At 62.8% G+C, this 21,370-nt stretch overlaps 6 pseudogenes; all 6 read right to left on the bottom strand.

Annotated features, from left to right (window-relative positions):
- Positions 1–204: 204 nt before the first annotated feature.
- Positions 205–323, bottom strand: LOC142864227 (uncharacterized; annotated as a pseudogene).
- Positions 324–4,175: 3,852 nt separating this feature from the next.
- Positions 4,176–4,294, bottom strand: LOC142864226 (uncharacterized; annotated as a pseudogene).
- Positions 4,295–8,149: 3,855 nt separating this feature from the next.
- LOC142864225 (uncharacterized) lies at positions 8,150–8,268 on the bottom strand (annotated as a pseudogene).
- Positions 8,269–12,127: 3,859 nt separating this feature from the next.
- On the bottom strand, positions 12,128–12,246 carry LOC142864223 (uncharacterized; annotated as a pseudogene).
- A 3,857-nt stretch (positions 12,247–16,103) lies between these two features.
- On the bottom strand, positions 16,104–16,222 carry LOC142864222 (uncharacterized; annotated as a pseudogene).
- A 3,846-nt stretch (positions 16,223–20,068) lies between these two features.
- On the bottom strand, positions 20,069–20,187 carry LOC142864221 (uncharacterized; annotated as a pseudogene).
- Positions 20,188–21,370: the final 1,183 nt, after the last annotated feature.

The raw sequence follows: 21,370 nt of genomic DNA, 5'->3' as shown, positions 1-21,370 counted from the left end.
TCTGAGACCTGACAGTCCAGATGCCACGCGTGCTGCCGCGTGGCGGCGGTGTCGCGGCTTGGGACAAGAGGAGGCCCCACGGTGCGGGCTGGGGCGCCAGGCACAGCGGCGGGCGCTGAGGGTGGGGGTGACCCCCACCCCGGGCCGCCGCCGCGCTCCCAGAAAGGGGACAGAACGAGAGGCAAAAAAAAAAAAAAAAGCCGCCGCCTAGGGCACCCGTGATTCCCGGGCGGTCTCCCATCCAAGTACTAACGAGGCCCGACCCTGCTTAGCTTCCGAGACCAGAGGAGATGGGGGGCGTTCAGGGTGGTGTGGCCCTAGACGGCGGAGGGCGCCCCTGCCCCGCTCGAGAAGCCGAGCCTCTCTGCGCTTCCCCGCCGCCGCCTCCCGCCCCAGGCCCCGCGCCGGGCCGGGCCTGTTGAGTTCGCCGGCGGCCGGGTCCGGCGGGCTCCGAGGGACCGGGGTGATGGGCGGGGCGGGGCGGGGCGGGGCGGGGGGCTGTCTCTCTCTACACACACACACACTCACACTCACTCACACTCACACAAGATGCGCCTCCACGGCTGGACTCGCCAAGGTGGAGACCTTCCAGCCCCCCTCCTCTCCCCGCCTGGCCTCCTTCACCTACCCGCCGCCCACCCCCAGCGCGTCGCCGCCGCTGACTGCGCACGCGCCCGGCGCTCGCCCTCTGACCCCAGCCAGGGGCCGCCCTCCCCCACAACCGCTTTCAGCTGTGCCCCCCTCCCCCCGCCCTGTGGGTGGGCTGCCGCCTATTCCCCCGGGCCAGGACTGGGGCACAGCGCAAGGGGGAGGGGAGCGAGTGTATGGGGCATCTCTCTCTGGGGATGTGTCCCATGGGTGGGGTGGGGTGGGGTGGCGTGGTTTGTGGGGCGCTGAAGAAATCAGTCCCCTCCATCTCCCACCTCTGGAAAACGCCCAAGCCCTTGGAGAACTGCCGGCACCGCTACCGTGGGGGCCGGGACCCTCCTCTGTGTCCTCCTGTGGCCCAGTCCAAGGGGCCTGGGCCTGGCCGGGGCTGCATTGGACCCCGACCACCCTGGCGTGTGGACTCGCCAAAAATCGGCCATTAGATATTGGATTCCAGCTTCCTTGAGGTCATTTCACTAATGAGTGCACCGGAAAGAGTTTCCTAATCCATCTGTGAGGGTGGCAACTGAAAGAGAATTTGAAAGCTGACAGAATAGGCGAGGGAAGGCATAGGAGATTTCCACACCCAGCAAGGAAGCCTTTCCCGAAATGGAAGAAAGAAACGAGCAAACAGAGACACCGGTAGCCCGCCCGGATCAGAGTCTGCCCCCGAGAGAAAGCACCCTGACCAGGTTCACCCGTGGGTGGGTGGCGAGCTAGCGGCATTCAGAAGAGCGAGGCCCGCAGTCTGTGCGGAAGACACCTGCACTCGGGTGTGTGTGGCGGCACAATTCCCAAGCAGCTCCAGATGTTAAACCAAGGAGAAGCCAGGGAGTTCCCAACGCCCCAGGTGTCCTCAGCCCACGACTGGCTGCTGTGGGAATGCGAAGCCCGGCTCCTTGTCTCAGAGCGGGGTTCCCAGGAGGATCAGGCTGAAGCTGGGACTTGGCCTCAAAGTGTCCCCTCGAATGGCCACCCCCTTCCCCTTCCTGCTCCTCTACTCCTGGTGCCCCTCCATCCAGGGGCCAGACCTTAGAGTCACCGCAAGAGAATCCTGGTCCCAAAGGAGCCTTCTGGGGGACCGGTGCTGAGAGAGGTTGTGGGCATGGCCCGCTGGGGCTCTGCCCGACCCAGGGCTGAGAGACGCAACCTCCCAGCTCTGGGTCCCTGCAGGAAGTGTTGGCAAGCACAGGGCCGGTCCTCCAAAGGCCCAGGTGCAGGGAGCCCAGGCCAAGCAGCCTGTGGAAGAAGCCACTTGCCGTGCCACCCCGGGAACAGGACTGCAGGCCCCGGCCCTTCCCACCTCCTCCTCCTCCTCTTCCCCCCCACCCCCCGCCCCCACCCCTCCACCGACATGGCACAGGGCTCAGAGACACCTCAGACCCTTGCTACCCAAAGTGCAAAGGGCATCGGTTGCTCCTCCAAACCCCCCGCCCAGCAGACCACGTTGTCCAGCCAGCCCCCGGGCCTCCCTGGGGTGCCCAGCACAAAAGTGCAGACACCCACGGGACCCTCAGTCTCAGTTTTCGGATGTTTTTGCCACTCTAAGGACCCGCAGGCCAGCTGGGCCTTCGGGCAGGACAGAGAGCCCCGGAATCCGACGTGGAGAGCTGCGTGTACGTCCCCATCAGGAGGCGGTCCCCACCTCCGGGGCTCTCCCCTTGCGGGGAGCGGCAGCCCCAGGGCCTCAGGCAAGACACCAGGCTGGGCCCCCCCACGGCACAGCGGGGGGGGGGGGGGGGGAGGGGGCACAGCGGGGGGGGCACGTTCCCCCGCACAAGCGCCTTAGGGACGGCTGCTGGAGACTGCTGCGGCCACCCTGCTGCCGGGTTTCTGGAGGGCTTCCTGGAAGCAGCGTCCACACCAAGCCCTTGGAAGGCCCAGGCGACGGAGGAGCCAGCCGGTCAGGCAGGGGCCGAGGACGGTGAGAGGCCGGGCGGGAAGGAGCATGTCAGGCAGGGGCAGAGGACGGTGACAGGCCGGGCGGGAAGGAGCCGGTCAGGCGGGGGCCCAGGACAGTGACGGGCCTGGCCGGGGAGGAGCGAGTCAGGCAGGGGCAGAGGAGACGGGCTGGGTAAGGGTTAGGGTTACAGTTAGGGCACAATTCACAATCGCAAAGATGTGGAAGCCACCCGAGTGCCCATCCATCCAGGAGTGCATTAATAAAATGTGGCGCGTGGACACCACGGAGTGCCATTCGGCTGTGAGGAGCAGCGGTGAGAGGGCACCTCTCGTGTTCTCCTGGCCAGAGCTGGAACCCGTTCCAGTAAGCCAAGTATCCCAAGAATGGACACACGAGCACCACGTGAGCGCGCTCACCGGCAAATTGGTACGAACGGATGGACACCTAAGTGGACAGAGAGGAATCCCCTTCCTCGGGTGGGTGTCGGGCGGGTGGGGGGAGGGGATGGGCATACACATCCATTAGGAATGGGGTGGGTGCGCACCGACTGGGGCATGGGCGCACTTGAAGCTAATGACCCGAGGGGGGAGGCTGGGAGAGGGCAACGTACCCGACCTTAACATTGGTACCCCCACAATACGCTGGAGGTATACAACATGAGAGGTAAATGAATAAGAACACAGGGGGGAGGGGGGCACGGGCAACACATGTCACCTGAATACTTGTACTCCCATCATCTGCTTGAAAAGAGAGAGAAAAGAAAATGCAATAATAGAGGCCGGGCGCGGTGGCTCACGCCTGTAATCCTAGCTCTTGGGAGGCCGAGGCGGGTGGATTGCTCAAGGTCAGGAGTTCAAAACCAGCCTGAGCAAGAGCGAGACCCCGTCTCTACTATAAATAGAAAGAAATTGATTGGCCAACTGATATATATATATATATAAAAAAAATTAGCCGGGCATAGTGGCGCATGCCTGTAGTCCCAGCTACTCGGGAGGCTGAGGCAGAAGGATCACTCGAGCCCAGGAGTTTGAGGTTGCTGTGAGCTAGGGTGACGCCACGGCACTCACTCTAGCCTGGACAACAAAGTGAGACTCTGTCTCAAAAAAAAAAAAAAAAAAGAAAAAAAAAAAAAAGAAAATGCAATAATAGAGGTAAGAGACACTTTTTAAAAATAATGAATCCGAAGAGAAAAGTAAAAGGAGGCCTGTGGAGCAGGTCTGGGTGTGACTCCGGATCCCCCAACATCAGGTGCCACCACCAAAGATTCCTACGTGGAGCCCGTAGAACCCCAAAAGCAACGGGACGAGTTCTGGTCACATACTCCCTCAAAATGACATCCTGGCCTTCTTCTGGAACTCCCTCCCCTCTCAGACTCTCAAGGTTTCCTCCAGCGTGTCGGTTCCCACAGAGCAGACCTTTGGTCTGAGACCTGACAGTCCAGATGCCACGCGTGCTGCCGCGTGGCGGCGGTGTCGCGGCTTGGGACAAGAGGAGGCCCCACGGTGCGGGCTGGGGCGCCAGGCACAGCGGCGGGCGCTGAGGGTGGGGGTGACCCCCACCCCGGGCCGCCGCCGCGCTCCCAGAAAGGGGACAGAACGAGAGGCAAAAAAAAAAAAAAAGCCGCCGCCTAGGGCACCCGTGATTCCCGGGCGGTCTCCCATCCAAGTACTAACGAGGCCCGACCCTGCTTAGCTTCCGAGACCAGAGGAGATGGGGGGCGTTCAGGGTGGTGTGGCCCTAGACGGCGGAGGGCGCCCCTGCCCCGCTCGAGAAGCCGAGCCTCTCTGCGCTTCCCCGCCGCCGCCTCCCGCCCCAGGCCCCGCGCCGGGCCGGGCCTGTTGAGTTCGCCGGCGGCCGGTCCGGCGGGCTCCGAGGGACCGGGGTGATGGGCGGGGCGGGGCGGGGCGGGGCGGGGCGGGGGGCTGTCTCTCTCTACACACACACACACTCACACTCACTCACACTCACACAAGATGCGCCTCCACGGCTGGACTCGCCAAGGTGGAGACCTTCCAGCCCCCCTCCTCTCCCCGCCTGGCCTCCTTCACCTACCCGCCGCCCACCCCCAGCGCGTCGCCGCCGCTGACTGCGCACGCGCCCGGCGCTCGCCCTCTGACCCCAGCCAGGGGCCGCCCTCCCCCACAACCGCTTTCAGCTGTGCCCCCCTCCCCCCGCCCTGTGGGTGGGCTGCCGCCTATTCCCCCGGGCCAGGACTGGGGCACAGCGCAAGGGGGAGGGGAGCGAGTGTATGGGGCATCTCTCTCTGGGGATGTGTCCCATGGGTGGGGTGGGGTGGGGTGGCGTGGTTTGTGGGGCGCTGAAGAAATCAGTCCCCTCCATCTCCCACCTCTGGAAAACGCCCAAGCCCTTGGAGAACTGCCGGCACCGCTACCGTGGGGGCCGGGACCCTCCTCTGTGTCCTCCTGTGGCCCAGTCCAAGGGGCCTGGGCCTGGCCGGGGCTGCATTGGACCCCGACCACCCTGGCGTGTGGACTCGCCAAAAATCGGCCATTAGATATTGGATTCCAGCTTCCTTGAGGTCATTTCACTAATGAGTGCACCGGAAAGAGTTTCCTAATCCATCTGTGAGGGTGGCAACTGAAAGAGAATTTGAAAGCTGACAGAATAGGCGAGGGAAGGCATAGGAGATTTCCACACCCAGCAAGGAAGCCTTTCCCGAAATGGAAGAAAGAAACGAGCAAACAGAGACACCGGTAGCCCGCCCGGATCAGAGTCTGCCCCCGAGAGAAAGCACCCTGACCAGGTTCACCCGTGGGTGGGTGGCGAGCTAGCGGCATTCAGAAGAGCGAGGCCCGCAGTCTGTGCGGAAGACACCTGCACTCGGGTGTGTGTGGCGGCACAATTCCCAAGCAGCTCCAGATGTTAAACCAAGGAGAAGCCAGGGAGTTCCCAACGCCCCAGGTGTCCTCAGCCCACGACTGGCTGCTGTGGGAATGCGAAGCCCGGCTCCTTGTCTCAGAGCGGGGTTCCCAGGAGGATCAGGCTGAAGCTGGGACTTGGCCGCAAAGTGTCCCCTCGCATGGCCACCCCCTTCCCCTTCCTGCTCCTCTACTCCTGGTGCCCCTCCATCCAGGGGCCAGACCTTAAAGAGTCACCGCAAGAGAATCCTGGTCCCAAAGGAGCCTTCTGGGGGACCGGTGCTGAGAGAGGTTGTGGGCATGGCCCGCTGGGGCTCTGCCCGACCCAGGGCTGAGAGATGCCACCTCCCAGCTCTGGGTCCCTGCAGGAAGTGTTGGCAAGCACAGGGCCGGTCCTCCAAAGGCCCAGGTGCAGGGAGCCCAGGCCAAGCAGCCTGTGGAAGAAGCCACTTGCCATGCCACCCCGGGAACAGGACTGCAGGCCCCGGCCCTTCCCACCTCCTCCTCCTCCTCTTCCCCCCCACCCCCCGCCCCCACCCCTCCACCGACATGGCACAGGGCTCAGAGACACCTCAGACCCTTGCTACCCAAAGTGCAAAGGGCATCGGTTGCTCCTCCAAACCCCCCGCCCAGCAGACCACGTTGTCCAGCCAGCCCCCGGGCCTCCCTGGGGTGCCCAGCACAAAAGTGCAGACACCCACGGGACCCTCAGTCTCAGTTTTCGGATGTTTTTGCCACTCTAAGGACCCGCAGGCCAGCTGGGCCTTCGGGCAGGACAGAGAGCCCCGGAATCCGACGTGGAGAGCTGCGTGTACGTCCCCATCAGGAGGCGGTCCCCACCTCCGGGGCTCTCCCCTTGCGGGGAGCGGCAGCCCCAGGGCCTCAGGCAAGACACCAGGCTGGGCCCCCCCACGGCACAGCGGGGGGGGGGGGGAGGGGGCACAGCGGGGGGGGCACGTTCCCCCGCACAAGCGCCTTAGGGACGGCTGCTGGAGACTGCTGCGGCCACCCTGCTGCCGGGTTTCTGGAGGGCTTCCTGGAAGCAGCGTCCACACCAAGCCCTTGGAAGGCCCAGGCGACGGAGGAGCCAGCCGGTCAGGCAGGGGCCGAGGACGGTGAGAGGCCGGGCGGGAAGGAGCATGTCAGGCAGGGGCAGAGGACGGTGACAGGCCGGGCGGGAAGGAGCCGGTCAGGCGGGGGCCCAGGACAGTGACGGGCCTGGCCGGGGAGGAGCGAGTCAGGCAGGGGCAGAGGAGACGGGCTGGGTAAGGGTTAGGGTTACAGTTAGGGCACAATTCACAATCGCAAAGATGTGGAAGCCACCCGAGTGCCCATCCATCCAGGAGTGCATTAATAAAATGTGGCGCGTGGACACCACGGAGTGCCATTCGGCTGTGAGGAGCAGCGGTGAGAGGGCACCTCTCGTGTTCTCCTGGCCAGAGCTGGAACCCGTTCCAGTAAGCCAAGTATCCCAAGAATGGACACACGAGCACCACGTGAGCGCGCTCACCGGCAAATTGGTACGAACGGATGGACACCTAAGTGGACAGAGAGGAATCCCCTTCCTCGGGTGGGTGTCGGGCGGGTGGGGGGAGGGGATGGGCATACACATCCATTAGGAATGGGGTGGGTGCGCACCGACTGGGGCATGGGCGCACTTGAAGCTAATGACCCGAGGGGGGAGGCTGGGAGAGGGCAACGTACCCGACCTTAACATTGGTACCCCCACAATACGCTGGAGGTATACAACATGAGAGGTAAATGAATAAGAACACAGGGGGGAGGGGGGCACGGGCAACACATGTCACCTGAATACTTGTACTCCCATCATCTGCTTGAAAAGAGAGAGAAAAGAAAATGCAATAATAGAGGCCGGGCGCGGTGGCTCACGCCTGTAATCCTAGCTCTTGGGAGGCCGAGGCGGGTGGATTGCTCAAGGTCAGGAGTTCAAAACCAGCCTGAGCAAGAGCGAGACCCCGTCTCTACTATAAATAGAAAGAAATTGATTGGCCAACTGATATATATATATATATAAAAAAAATTAGCCGGGCATAGTGGCGCATGCCTGTAGTCCCAGCTACTCGGGAGGCTGAGGCAGAAGGATCACTCGAGCCCAGGAGTTTGAGGTTGCTGTGAGCTAGGGTGACGCCACGGCACTCACTCTAGCCTGGACAACAAAGTGAGACTCTGTCTCAAAAAAAAAAAAAAAAAAGAAAAAAAAAAAAAAGAAAATGCAATAATAGAGGTAAGAGACACTTTTTAAAAATAATGAATCCGAAGAGAAAAGTAAAAGGAGGCCTGTGGAGCAGGTCTGGGTGTGACTCCGGATCCCCCAACATCAGGTGCCACCACCAAAGATTCCTACGTGGAGCCCGTAGAACCCCAAAAGCAACGGGACGAGTTCTGGTCACATACTCCCTCAAAATGACATCCTGGCCTTCTTCTGGAACTCCCTCCCCTCTCAGACTCTCAAGGTTTCCTCCAGCGTGTCGGTTCCCACAGAGCAGACCTTTGGTCTGAGACCTGACAGTCCAGATGCCACGCGTGCTGCCGCGTGGCGGCGGTGTCGCGGCTTGGGACAAGAGGAGGCCCCACGGTGCGGGCTGGGGCGCCAGGCACAGCGGCGGGCGCTGAGGGTGGGGGTGACCCCCACCCCGGGCCGCCGCCGCGCTCCCAGAAAGGGGACAGAACGAGAGGCAAAAAAAAAAAAAAAAGCCGCCGCCTAGGGCACCCGTGATTCCCGGGCGGTCTCCCATCCAAGTACTAACGAGGCCCGACCCTGCTTAGCTTCCGAGACCAGAGGAGATGGGGGGCGTTCAGGGTGGTGTGGCCCTAGACGGCGGAGGGCGCCCCTGCCCCGCTCGAGAAGCCGAGCCTCTCTGCGCTTCCCCGCCGCCGCCTCCCGCCCCAGGCCCCGCGCCGGGCCGGGCCTGTTGAGTTCGCCGGCGGCCGGGTCCGGCGGGCTCCGAGGGACCGGGGTGATGGGCGGGGCGGGGCGGGGCGGGGCGGGGCGGGGGGCTGTCTCTCTCTACACACACACACACTCACACTCACTCACACTCACACAAGATGCGCCTCCACGGCTGGACTCGCCAAGGTGGAGACCTTCCAGCCCCCCTCCTCTCCCCGCCTGGCCTCCTTCACCTACCCGCCGCCCACCCCCAGCGCGTCGCCGCCGCTGACTGCGCACGCGCCCGGCGCTCGCCCTCTGACCCCAGCCAGGGGCCGCCCTCCCCCACAACCGCTTTCAGCTGTGCCCCCCTCCCCCCGCCCTGTGGGTGGGCTGCCGCCTATTCCCCCGGGCCAGGACTGGGGCACAGCGCAAGGGGGAGGGGAGCGAGTGTATGGGGCATCTCTCTCTGGGGATGTGTCCCATGGGTGGGGTGGGGTGGGGTGGCGTGGTTTGTGGGGCGCTGAAGAAATCAGTCCCCTCCATCTCCCACCTCTGGAAAACGCCCAAGCCCTTGGAGAACTGCCGGCACCGCTACCGTGGGGGCCGGGACCCTCCTCTGTGTCCTCCTGTGGCCCAGTCCAAGGGGCCTGGGCCTGGCCGGGGCTGCATTGGACCCCGACCACCCTGGCGTGTGGACTCGCCAAAAATCGGCCATTAGATATTGGATTCCAGCTTCCTTGAGGTCATTTCACTAATGAGTGCACCGGAAAGAGTTTCCTAATCCATCTGTGAGGGTGGCAACTGAAAGAGAATTTGAAAGCTGACAGAATAGGCGAGGGAAGGCATAGGAGATTTCCACACCCAGCAAGGAAGCCTTTCCCGAAATGGAAGAAAGAAACGAGCAAACAGAGACACCGGTAGCCCGCCCGGATCAGAGTCTGCCCCCGAGAGAAAGCACCCTGACCAGGTTCACCCGTGGGTGGGTGGCGAGCTAGCGGCATTCAGAAGAGCGAGGCCCGCAGTCTGTGCGGAAGACACCTGCACTCGGGTGTGTGTGGCGGCACAATTCCCAAGCAGCTCCAGATGTTAAACCAAGGAGAAGCCAGGGAGTTCCCAACGCCCCAGGTGTCCTCAGCCCACGACTGGCTGCTGTGGGAATGCGAAGCCCGGCTCCTTGTCTCAGAGCGGGGTTCCCAGGAGGATCAGGCTGAAGCTGGGACTTGGCCGCAAAGTGTCCCCTCGCATGGCCACCCCCTTCCCCTTCCTGCTCCTCTACTCCTGGTGCCCCTCCATCCAGGGGCCAGACCTTAAAGAGTCACCGCAAGAGAATCCTGGTCCCAAAGGAGCCTTCTGGGGGACCGGTGCTGAGAGAGGTTGTGGGCATGGCCCGCTGGGGCTCTGCCCGACCCAGGGCTGAGAGATGCCACCTCCCAGCTCTGGGTCCCTGCAGGAAGTGTTGGCAAGCACAGGGCCGGTCCTCCAAAGGCCCAGGTGCAGGGAGCCCAGGCCAAGCAGCCTGTGGAAGAAGCCACTTGCCATGCCACCCCGGGAACAGGACTGCAGGCCCCGGCCCTTCCCACCTCCTCCTCCTCCTCTTCCCCCCCACCCCCCGCCCCCACCCCTCCACCGACATGGCACAGGGCTCAGAGACACCTCAGACCCTTGCTACCCAAAGTGCAAAGGGCATCGGTTGCTCCTCCAAACCCCCCGCCCAGCAGACCACGTTGTCCAGCCAGCCCCCGGGCCTCCCTGGGGTGCCCAGCACAAAAGTGCAGACACCCACGGGACCCTCAGTCTCAGTTTTCGGATGTTTTTGCCACTCTAAGGACCCGCAGGCCAGCTGGGCCTTCGGGCAGGACAGAGAGCCCCGGAATCCGACGTGGAGAGCTGCGTGTACGTCCCCATCAGGAGGCGGTCCCCACCTCCGGGGCTCTCCCCTTGCGGGGAGCGGCAGCCCCAGGGCCTCAGGCAAGACACCAGGCTGGGCCCCCCCACGGCACAGCGGGGGGGGGGGGGGAGGGGGCACAGCGGGGGGGGGCACGTTCCCCCGCACAAGCGCCTTAGGGACGGCTGCTGGAGACTGCTGCGGCCACCCTGCTGCCGGGTTTCTGGAGGGCTTCCTGGAAGCAGCGTCCACACCAAGCCCTTGGAAGGCCCAGGCGACGGAGGAGCCAGCCGGTCAGGCAGGGGCCGAGGACGGTGAGAGGCCGGGCGGGAAGGAGCATGTCAGGCAGGGGCAGAGGACGGTGACAGGCCGGGCGGGAAGGAGCCGGTCAGGCGGGGGCCCAGGACAGTGACGGGCCTGGCCGGGGAGGAGCGAGTCAGGCAGGGGCAGAGGAGACGGGCTGGGTAAGGGTTAGGGTTACAGTTAGGGCACAATTCACAATCGCAAAGATGTGGAAGCCACCCGAGTGCCCATCCATCCAGGAGTGCATTAATAAAATGTGGCGCGTGGACACCACGGAGTGCCATTCGGCTGTGAGGAGCAGCGGTGAGAGGGCACCTCTCGTGTTCTCCTGGCCAGAGCTGGAACCCGTTCCAGTAAGCCAAGTATCCCAAGAATGGACACACGAGCACCACGTGAGCGCGCTCACCGGCAAATTGGTACGAACGGATGGACACCTAAGTGGACAGAGAGGAATCCCCTTCCTCGGGTGGGTGTCGGGCGGGTGGGGGGAGGGGATGGGCATACACATCCATTAGGAATGGGGTGGGTGCGCACCGACTGGGGCATGGGCGCACTTGAAGCTAATGACCCGAGGGGGGAGGCTGGGAGAGGGCAACGTACCCGACCTTAACATTGGTACCCCCACAATACGCTGGAGGTATACAACATGAGAGGTAAATGAATAAGAACACAGGGGGGAGGGGGGCACGGGCAACACATGTCACCTGAATACTTGTACTCCCATCATCTGCTTGAAAAGAGAGAGAAAAGAAAATGCAATAATAGAGGCCGGGCGCGGTGGCTCACGCCTGTAATCCTAGCTCTTGGGAGGCCGAGGCGGGTGGATTGCTCAAGGTCAGGAGTTCAAAACCAGCCTGAGCAAGAGCGAGACCCCGTCTCTACTATAAATAGAAAGAAATTGATTGGCCAACTGATATATATATATATATATAAAAAAAATTAGCCGGGCATAGTGGCGCATGCCTGTAGTCCCAGCTACTCGGGAGGCTGAGGCAGAAGGATCACTCGAGCCCAGGAGTTTGAGGTTGCTGTGAGCTAGGGTGACGCCACGGCACTCACTCTAGCCTGGACAACAAAGTGAGACTCTGTCTCAAAAAAAAAAAAAAAAAAGAAAAAAAAAAAAAGAAAATGCAATAATAGAGGTAAGAGACACTTTTTAAAAATAATGAATCCGAAGAGAAAAGTAAAAGGAGGCCTGTGGAGCAGGTCTGGGTGTGACTCCGGATCCCCCAACATCAGGTGCCACCACCAAAGATTCCTACGTGGAGCCCGTAGAACCCCAAAAGCAACGGGACGAGTTCTGGTCACATACTCCCTCAAAATGACATCCTGGCCTTCTTCTGGAACTCCCTCCCCTCTCAGACTCTCAAGGTTTCCTCCAGCGTGTCGGTTCCCACAGAGCAGACCTTTGGTCTGAGACCTGACAGTCCAGATGCCACGCGTGCTGCCGCGTGGCGGCGGTGTCGCGGCTTGGGACAAGAGGAGGCCCCACGGTGCGGGCTGGGGCGCCAGGCACAGCGGCGGGCGCTGAGGGTGGGGGTGACCCCCACCCCGGGCCGCCGCCGCGCTCCCAGAAAGGGGACAGAACGAGAGGCAAAAAAAAAAAAAAAAGCCGCCGCCTAGGGCACCCGTGATTCCCGGGCGGTCTCCCATCCAAGTACTAACGAGGCCCGACCCTGCTTAGCTTCCGAGACCAGAGGAGATGGGGGGCGTTCAGGGTGGTGTGGCCCTAGACGGCGGAGGGCGCCCCTGCCCCGCTCGAGAAGCCGAGCCTCTCTGCGCTTCCCCGCCGCCGCCTCCCGCCCCAGGCCCCGCGCCGGGCCGGGCCTGTTGAGTTCGCCGGCGGCCGGGTCCGGCGGGCTCCGAGGGACCGGGGTGATGGGCGGGGCGGGGCGGGGCGGGGCGGGGCGGGGGGCTGTCTCTCTCTACACACACACACACTCACACTCACTCACACTCACACAAGATGCGCCTCCACGGCTGGACTCGCCAAGGTGGAGACCTTCCAGCCCCCCTCCTCTCCCCGCCTGGCCTCCTTCACCTACCCGCCGCCCACCCCCAGCGCGTCGCCGCCGCTGACTGCGCACGCGCCCGGCGCTCGCCCTCTGACCCCAGCCAGGGGCCGCCCTCCCCCACAACCGCTTTCAGCTGTGCCCCCCTCCCCCCGCCCTGTGGGTGGGCTGCCGCCTATTCCCCCGGGCCAGGACTGGGGCACAGCGCAAGGGGGAGGGGAGCGAGTGTATGGGGCATCTCTCTCTGGGGATGTGTCCCATGGGTGGGGTGGGGTGGGGTGGCGTGGTTTGTGGGGCGCTGAAGAAATCAGTCCCCTCCATCTCCCACCTCTGGAAAACGCCCAAGCCCTTGGAGAACTGCCGGCACCGCTACCGTGGGGGCCGGGACCCTCCTCTGTGTCCTCCTGTGGCCCAGTCCAAGGGGCCTGGGCCTGGCCGGGGCTGCATTGGACCCCGACCACCCTGGCGTGTGGACTCGCCAAAAATCGGCCATTAGATATTGGATTCCAGCTTCCTTGAGGTCATTTCACTAATGAGTGCACCGGAAAGAGTTTCCTAATCCATCTGTGAGGGTGGCAACTGAAAGAGAATTTGAAAGCTGACAGAATAGGCGAGGGAAGGCATAGGAGATTTCCACACCCAGCAAGGAAGCCTTTCCCGAAATGGAAGAAAGAAACGAGCAAACAGAGACACCGGTAGCCCGCCCGGATCAGAGTCTGCCCCCGAGAGAAAGCACCCTGACCAGGTTCACCCGTGGGTGGGTGGCGAGCTAGCGGCATTCAGAAGAGCGAGGCCCGCAGTCTGTGCGGAAGACACCTGCACTCGGGTGTGTGTGGCGGCACAATTCCCAAGCAGCTCCAGATGTTAAACCAAGGAGAAGCCAGGGAGTTCCCAACGCCCCAGGTGTCCTCAGCCCACGACTGGCTGCTGTGGGAATGCGAAGCCCGGCTCCTTGTCTCAGAGCGGGGTTCCCAGGAGGATCAGGCTGAAGCTGGGACTTGGCCGCAAAGTGTCCCCTCGCATGGCCACCCCCTTCCCCTTCCTGCTCCTCTACTCCTGGTGCCCCTCCATCCAGGGGCCAGACCTTAAAGAGTCACCGCAAGAGAATCCTGGTCCCAAAGGAGCCTTCTGGGGGACCGGTGCTGAGAGAGGTTGTGGGCATGGCCCGCTGGGGCTCTGCCCGACCCAGGGCTGAGAGATGCCACCTCCCAGCTCTGGGTCCCTGCAGGAAGTGTTGGCAAGCACAGGGCCGGTCCTCCAAAGGCCCAGGTGCAGGGAGCCCAGGCCAAGCAGCCTGTGGAAGAAGCCACTTGCCATGCCACCCCGGGAACAGGACTGCAGGCCCCGGCCCTTCCCACCTCCTCCTCCTCCTCTTCCCCCCCACCCCCCGCCCCCACCCCTCCACCGACATGGCACAGGGCTCAGAGACACCTCAGACCCTTGCTACCCAAAGTGCAAAGGGCATCGGTTGCTCCTCCAAACCCCCCGCCCAGCAGACCACGTTGTCCAGCCAGCCCCCGGGCCTCCCTGGGGTGCCCAGCACAAAAGTGCAGACACCCACGGGACCCTCAGTCTCAGTTTTCGGATGTTTTTGCCACTCTAAGGACCCGCAGGCCAGCTGGGCCTTCGGGCAGGACAGAGAGCCCCGGAATCCGACGTGGAGAGCTGCGTGTACGTCCCCATCAGGAGGCGGTCCCCACCTCCGGGGCTCTCCCCTTGCGGGGAGCGGCAGCCCCAGGGCCTCAGGCAAGACACCAGGCTGGGCCCCCCCACGGCACAGCGGGGGGGGGGGGGAGGGGGCACAGCGGGGGGGCACGTTCCCCCCGCACAAGCGCCTTAGGGACGGCTGCTGGAGACTGCTGCGGCCACCCTGCTGCCGGGTTTCTGGAGGGCTTCCTGGAAGCAGCGTCCACACCAAGCCCTTGGAAGGCCCAGGCGACGGAGGAGCCAGCCGGTCAGGCAGGGGCCGAGGACGGTGAGAGGCCGGGCGGGAAGGAGCATGTCAGGCAGGGGCAGAGGACGGTGACAGGCCGGGCGGGAAGGAGCCGGTCAGGCGGGGGCCCAGGACAGTGACGGGCCTGGCCGGGGAGGAGCGAGTCAGGCAGGGGCAGAGGAGACGGGCTGGGTAAGGGTTAGGGTTACAGTTAGGGCACAATTCACAATCGCAAAGATGTGGAAGCCACCCGAGTGCCCATCCATCCAGGAGTGCATTAATAAAATGTGGCGCGTGGACACCACGGAGTGCCATTCGGCTGTGAGGAGCAGCGGTGAGAGGGCACCTCTCGTGTTCTCCTGGCCAGAGCTGGAACCCGTTCCAGTAAGCCAAGTATCCCAAGAATGGACACACGAGCACCACGTGAGCGCGCTCACCGGCAAATTGGTACGAACGGATGGACACCTAAGTGGACAGAGAGGAATCCCCTTCCTCGGGTGGGTGTCGGGCGGGTGGGGGGAGGGGATGGGCATACACATCCATTAGGAATGGGGTGGGTGCGCACCGACTGGGGCATGGGCGCACTTGAAGCTAATGACCCGAGGGGGGAGGCTGGGAGAGGGCAACGTACCCGACCTTAACATTGGTACCCCCACAATACGCTGGAGGTATACAACATGAGAGGTAAATGAATAAGAACACAGGGGGGAGGGGGGCACGGGCAACACATGTCACCTGAATACTTGTACTCCCATCATCTGCTTGAAAAGAGAGAGAAAAGAAAATGCAATAATAGAGGCCGGGCGCGGTGGCTCACGCCTGTAATCCTAGCTCTTGGGAGGCCGAGGCGGGTGGATTGCTCAAGGTCAGGAGTTCAAAACCAGCCTGAGCAAGAGCGAGACCCCGTCTCTACTATAAATAGAAAGAAATTGATTGGCCAACTGATATATATATATATATAAAAAAAATTAGCCGGGCATAGTGGCGCATGCCTGTAGTCCCAGCTACTCGGGAGGCTGAGGCAGAAGGATCACTCGAGCCCAGGAGTTTGAGGTTGCTGTGAGCTAGGGTGACGCCACGGCACTCACTCTAGCCTGGACAACAAAGTGAGACTCTGTCTCAAAAAAAAAAAAAAAAAAGAAAAAAAAAAAAAAGAAAATGCAATAATAGAGGTAAGAGACACTTTTTAAAAATAATGAATCCGAAGAGAAAAGTAAAAGGAGGCCTGTGGAGCAGGTCTGGGTGTGACTCCGGATCCCCCAACATCAGGTGCCACCACCAAAGATTCCTACGTGGAGCCCGTAGAACCCCAAAAGCAACGGGACGAGTTCTGGTCACATACTCCCTCAAAATGACATCCTGGCCTTCTTCTGGAACTCCCTCCCCTCTCAGACTCTCAAGGTTTCCTCCAGCGTGTCGGTTCCCACAGAGCAGACCTTTGGTCTGAGACCTGACAGTCCAGATGCCACGCGTGCTGCCGCGTGGCGGCGGTGTCGCGGCTTGGGACAAGAGGAGGCCCCACGGTGCGGGCTGGGGCGCCAGGCACAGCGGCGGGCGCTGAGGGTGGGGGTGACCCCCACCCCGGGCCGCCGCCGCGCTCCCAGAAAGGGGACAGAACGAGAGGCAAAAAAAAAAAAAAAAAGCCGCCGCCTAGGGCACCCGTGATTCCCGGGCGGTCTCCCATCCAAGTACTAACGAGGCCCGACCCTGCTTAGCTTCCGAGACCAGAGGAGATGGGGGGCGTTCAGGGTGGTGTGGCCCTAGACGGCGGAGGGCGCCCCTGCCCCGCTCGAGAAGCCGAGCCTCTCTGCGCTTCCCCGCCGCCGCCTCCCGCCCCAGGCCCCGCGCCGGGCCGGGCCTGTTGAGTTCGCCGGCGGCCGGGTCCGGCGGGCTCCGAGGGACCGGGGTGATGGGCGGGGCGGGGCGGGGCGGGGCGGGGGGCTGTCTCTCTCTACACACACACACACTCACACTCACTCACACTCACACAAGATGCGCCTCCACGGCTGGACTCGCCAAGGTGGAGACCTTCCAGCCCCCCTCCTCTCCCCGCCTGGCCTCCTTCACCTACCCGCCGCCCACCCCCAGCGCGTCGCCGCCGCTGACTGCGCACGCGCCCGGCGCTCGCCCTCTGACCCCAGCCAGGGGCCGCCCTCCCCCACAACCGCTTTCAGCTGTGCCCCCCTCCCCCCGCCCTGTGGGTGGGCTGCCGCCTATTCCCCCGGGCCAGGACTGGGGCACAGCGCAAGGGGGAGGGGAGCGAGTGTATGGGGCATCTCTCTCTGGGGATGTGTCCCATGGGTGGGGTGGGGTGGGGTGGCGTGGTTTGTGGGGCGCTGAAGAAATCAGTCCCCTCCATCTCCCACCTCTGGAAAACGCCCAAGCCCTTGGAGAACTGCCGGCACCGCTACCGTGGGGGCCGGGACCCTCCTCTGTGTCCTCCTGTGGCCCAGTCCAAGGGGCCTGGGCCTGGCCGGGGCTGCATTGGACCCCGACCACCCTGGCGTGTGGACTCGCCAAAAATCGGCCATTAGATATTGGATTCCAGCTTCCTTGAGGTCATTTCACTAATGAGTGCACCGGAAAGAGTTTCCTAATCCATCTGTGAGGGTGGCAACTGAAAGAGAATTTGAAAGCTGACAGAATAGGCGAGGGAAGGCATAGGAGATTTCCACACCCAGCAAGGAAGCCTTTCCCGAAATGGAAGAAAGAAACGAGCAAACAGAGACACCGGTAGCCCGCCCGGATCAGAGTCTGCCCCCGAGAGAAAGCACCCTGACCAGGTTCACCCGTGGGTGGGTGGCGAGCTAGCGGCATTCAGAAGAGCGAGGCCCGCAGTCTGTGCGGAAGACACCTGCACTCGGGTGTGTGTGGCGGCACAATTCCCAAGCAGCTCCAGATGTTAAACCAAGGAGAAGCCAGGGAGTTCCCAACGCCCCAGGTGTCCTCAGCCCACGACTGGCTGCTGTGGGAATGCGAAGCCCGGCTCCTTGTCTCAGAGCGGGGTTCCCAGGAGGATCAGGCTGAAGCTGGGACTTGGCCTCAAAGTGTCCCCTCGAATGGCCACCCCCTTCCCCTTCCTGCTCCTCTACTCCTGGTGCCCCTCCATCCAGGGGCCAGACCTTAGAGTCACCGCAAGAGAATCCTGGTCCCAAAGGAGCCTTCTGGGGGACCGGTGCTGAGAGAGGTTGTGGGCATGGCCCGCTGGGGCTCTGCCCGACCCAGGGCTGAGAGACGCAACCTCCCAGCTCTGGGTCCCTGCAGGAAGTGTTGGCAAGCACAGGGCCGGTCCTCCAAAGGCCCAGGTGCAGGGAGCCCAGGCCAAGCAGCCTGTGGAAGAAGCCACTTGCCATGCCACCCCGGGAACAGGACTGCAGGCCCCGGCCCTTCCCACCTCCTCCTCCTCCTCTTCCCCCCCACCCCCCGCCCCCACCCCTCCACCGACATGGCACAGGGCTCAGAGACACCTCAGACCCTTGCTACCCAAAGTGCAAAGGGCATCGGTTGCTCCTCCAAACCCCCCGCCCAGCAGACCACGTTGTCCAGCCAGCCCCCGGGCCTCCCTGGGGTGCCCAGCACAAAAGTGCAGACACCCACGGGACCCTCAGTCTCAGTTTTCGGATGTTTTTGCCACTCTAAGGACCCGCAGGCCAGCTGGGCCTTCGGGCAGGACAGAGAGCCCCGGAATCCGACGTGGAGAGCTGCGTGTACGTCCCCATCAGGAGGCGGTCCCCACCTCCGGGGCTCTCCCCTTGCGGGAGCGGCAGCCCCAGGGCCTCAGGCAAGACACCAGGCTGGGCCCCCCCACGGCACAGCGGGGGGGGGGGGAGGGGGCACAGCGGGGGGGCACGTTCCCCCGCACAAGCGCCTTAGGGACGGCTGCTGGAGACTGCTGCGGCCACCCTGCTGCCGGGTTTCTGGAGGGCTTCCTGGAAGCAGCGTCCACACCAAGCCCTTGGAAGGCCCAGGCGACGGAGGAGCCAGCCGGTCAGGCAGGGGCCGAGGACGGTGAGAGGCCGGGCGGGAAGGAGCATGTCAGGCAGGGGCAGAGGACGGTGACAGGCCGGGCGGGAAGGAGCCGGTCAGGCGGGGGCCCAGGACAGTGACGGGCCTGGCCGGGGAGGAGCGAGTCAGGCAGGGGCAGAGGAGACGGGCTGGGTAAGGGTTAGGGTTACAGTTAGGGCACAATTCACAATCGCAAAGATGTGGAAGCCACCCGAGTGCCCATCCATCCAGGAGTGCATTAATAAAATGTGGCGCGTGGACACCACGGAGTGCCATTCGGCTGTGAGGAGCAGCGGTGAGAGGGCACCTCTCGTGTTCTCCTGGCCAGAGCTGGAACCCGTTCCAGTAAGCCAAGTATCCCAAGAATGGACACACGAGCACCACGTGAGCGCGCTCACCGGCAAATTGGTACGAACGGATGGACACCTAAGTGGACAGAGAGGAATCCCCTTCCTCGGGTGGGTGTCGGGCGGGTGGGGGGAGGGGATGGGCATACACATCCATTAGGAATGGGGTGGGTGCGCACCGACTGGGGCATGGGCGCACTTGAAGCTAATGACCCGAGGGGGGAGGCTGGGAGAGGGCAACGTACCCGACCTTAACATTGGTACCCCCACAATACGCTGGAGGTATACAACATGAGAGGTAAATGAATAAGAACACAGGGGGGAGGGGGGCACGGGCAACACATGTCACCTGAATACTTGTACTCCCATCATCTGCTTGAAAAGAGAGAGAAAAGAAAATGCAATAATAGAGGCCGGGCGCGGTGGCTCACGCCTGTAATCCTAGCTCTTGGGAGGCCGAGGCGGGTGGATTGCTCAAGGTCAGGAGTTCAAAACCAGCCTGAGCAAGAGCGAGACCCCGTCTCTACTATAAATAGAAAGAAATTGATTGGCCAACTGATATATATATATATATAAAAAAAATTAGCCGGGCATAGTGGCGCATGCCTGTAGTCCCAGCTACTCGGGAGGCTGAGGCAGAAGGATCACTCGAGCCCAGGAGTTTGAGGTTGCTGTGAGCTAGGGTGACGCCACGGCACTCACTCTAGCCTGGACAACAAAGTGAGACTCTGTCTCAAAAAAAAAAAAAAAAAAGAAAAAAAAAAAAAAGAAAATGCAATAATAGAGGTAAGAGACACTTTTTAAAAATAATGAATCCGAAGAGAAAAGTAAAAGGAGGCCTGTGGAGCAGGTCTGGGTGTGACTCCGGATCCCCCAACATCAGGTGCCACCACCAAAGATTCCTACGTGGAGCCCGTAGAACCCCAAAAGCAACGGGACGAGTTCTGGTCACATACTCCCTCAAAATGACATCCTGGCCTTCTTCTGGAACTCCCTCCCCTCTCAGACTCTCAAGGTTTCCTCCAGCGTGTCGGTTCCCACAGAGCAGACCTTTGGTCTGAGACCTGACAGTCCAGATGCCACGCGTGCTGCCGCGTGGCGGCGGTGTCGCGGCTTGGGACAAGAGGAGGCCCCACGGTGCGGGCTGGGGCGCCAGGCACAGCGGCGGGCGCTGAGGGTGGGGGTGACCCCCACCCCGGGCCGCCGCCGCGCTCCCAGAAAGGGGACAGAACGAGAGGCAAAAAAAAAAAAAAAAGCCGCCGCCTAGGGCACCCGTGATTCCCGGGCGGTCTCCCATCCAAGTACTAACGAGGCCCGACCCTGCTTAGCTTCCGAGACCAGAGGAGATGGGGGGCGTTCAGGGTGGTGTGGCCCTAGACGGCGGAGGGCGCCCCTGCCCCGCTCGAGAAGCCGAGCCTCTCTGCGCTTCCCCGCCGCCGCCTCCCGCCCCAGGCCCCGCGCCGGGCCGGGCCTGTTGAGTTCGCCGGCGGCCGGGTCCGGCGGGCTCCGAGGGACCGGGGTGATGGGCGGGGCGGGGCGGGGCGGGGCGGGGCGGGGGGCTGTCTCTCTCTACACACACACACACTCACACTCACTCACACTCACACAAGATGCGCCTCCACGGCTGGACTCGCCAAGGTGGAGACCTTCCAGCCCCCCTCCTCTCCCCGCCTGGCCTCCTTCACCTACCCGCCGCCCACCCCCAGCGCGTCGCCGCCGCTGACTGCGCACGCGCCCGGCGCTCGCCCTCTGACCCCAGCCAGGGGCCGCCCTCCCCCACAACCGCTTTCAGCTGTGCCCCCCTCCCCCCGCCCTGTGGGTGGGCTGCCGCCTATTCCCCCGGGCCAGGACTGGGGCACAGCGCAAGGGGGAGGGGAGCGAGTGTATGGGGCATCTCTCTCTGGGGATGTGTCCCATGGGTGGGGTGGGGTGGGGTGGCGTGGTTTGTGGGGCGCTGAAGAAATCAGTCCCCTCCATCTCCCACCTCTGGAAAACGCCCAAGCCCTTGGAGAACTGCCGGCACCGCTACCGTGGGGGCCGGGACCCTCCTCTGTGTCCTCCTGTGGCCCAGTCCAAGGGGCCTGGGCCTGGCCGGGGCTGCATTGGACCCCGACCACCCTGGCGTGTGGACTCGCCAAAAATCGGCCATTAGATATTGGATTCCAGCTTCCTTGAGGTCATTTCACTAATGAGTGCACCGGAAAGAGTTTCCTAATCCATCTGTGAGGGTGGCAACTGAAAGAGAATTTGAAAGCTGACAGAATAGGCGAGGGAAGGCATAGGAGATTTCCACACCCAGCAAGGAAGCCTTTCCCGAAATGGAAGAAAGAAACGAGCAAACAGAGACACCGGTAGCCCGCCCGGATCAGAGTCTGCCCCCGAGAGAAAGCACCCTGACCAGGTTCACCCGTGGGTGGGTGGCGAGCTAGCGGCATTCAGAAGAGCGAGGCCCGCAGTCTGTGCGGAAGACACCTGCACTCGGGTGTGTGTGGCGGCACAATTCCCAAGCAGCTCCAGATGTTAAACCAAGGAGAAGCCAGGGAGTTCCCAACGCCCCAGGTG

The sequence above is a fragment of the Microcebus murinus genome, chromosome 24, assembly GCF_040939455.1.
Source record: "Microcebus murinus isolate Inina chromosome 24, M.murinus_Inina_mat1.0, whole genome shotgun sequence".
Lineage (NCBI taxonomy): Eukaryota > Metazoa > Chordata > Mammalia > Primates > Cheirogaleidae > Microcebus > Microcebus murinus.
The sequence above is the reverse complement of the archived record's forward strand: the minus strand, read 5'-3'. Positions and strand labels throughout refer to the sequence as shown.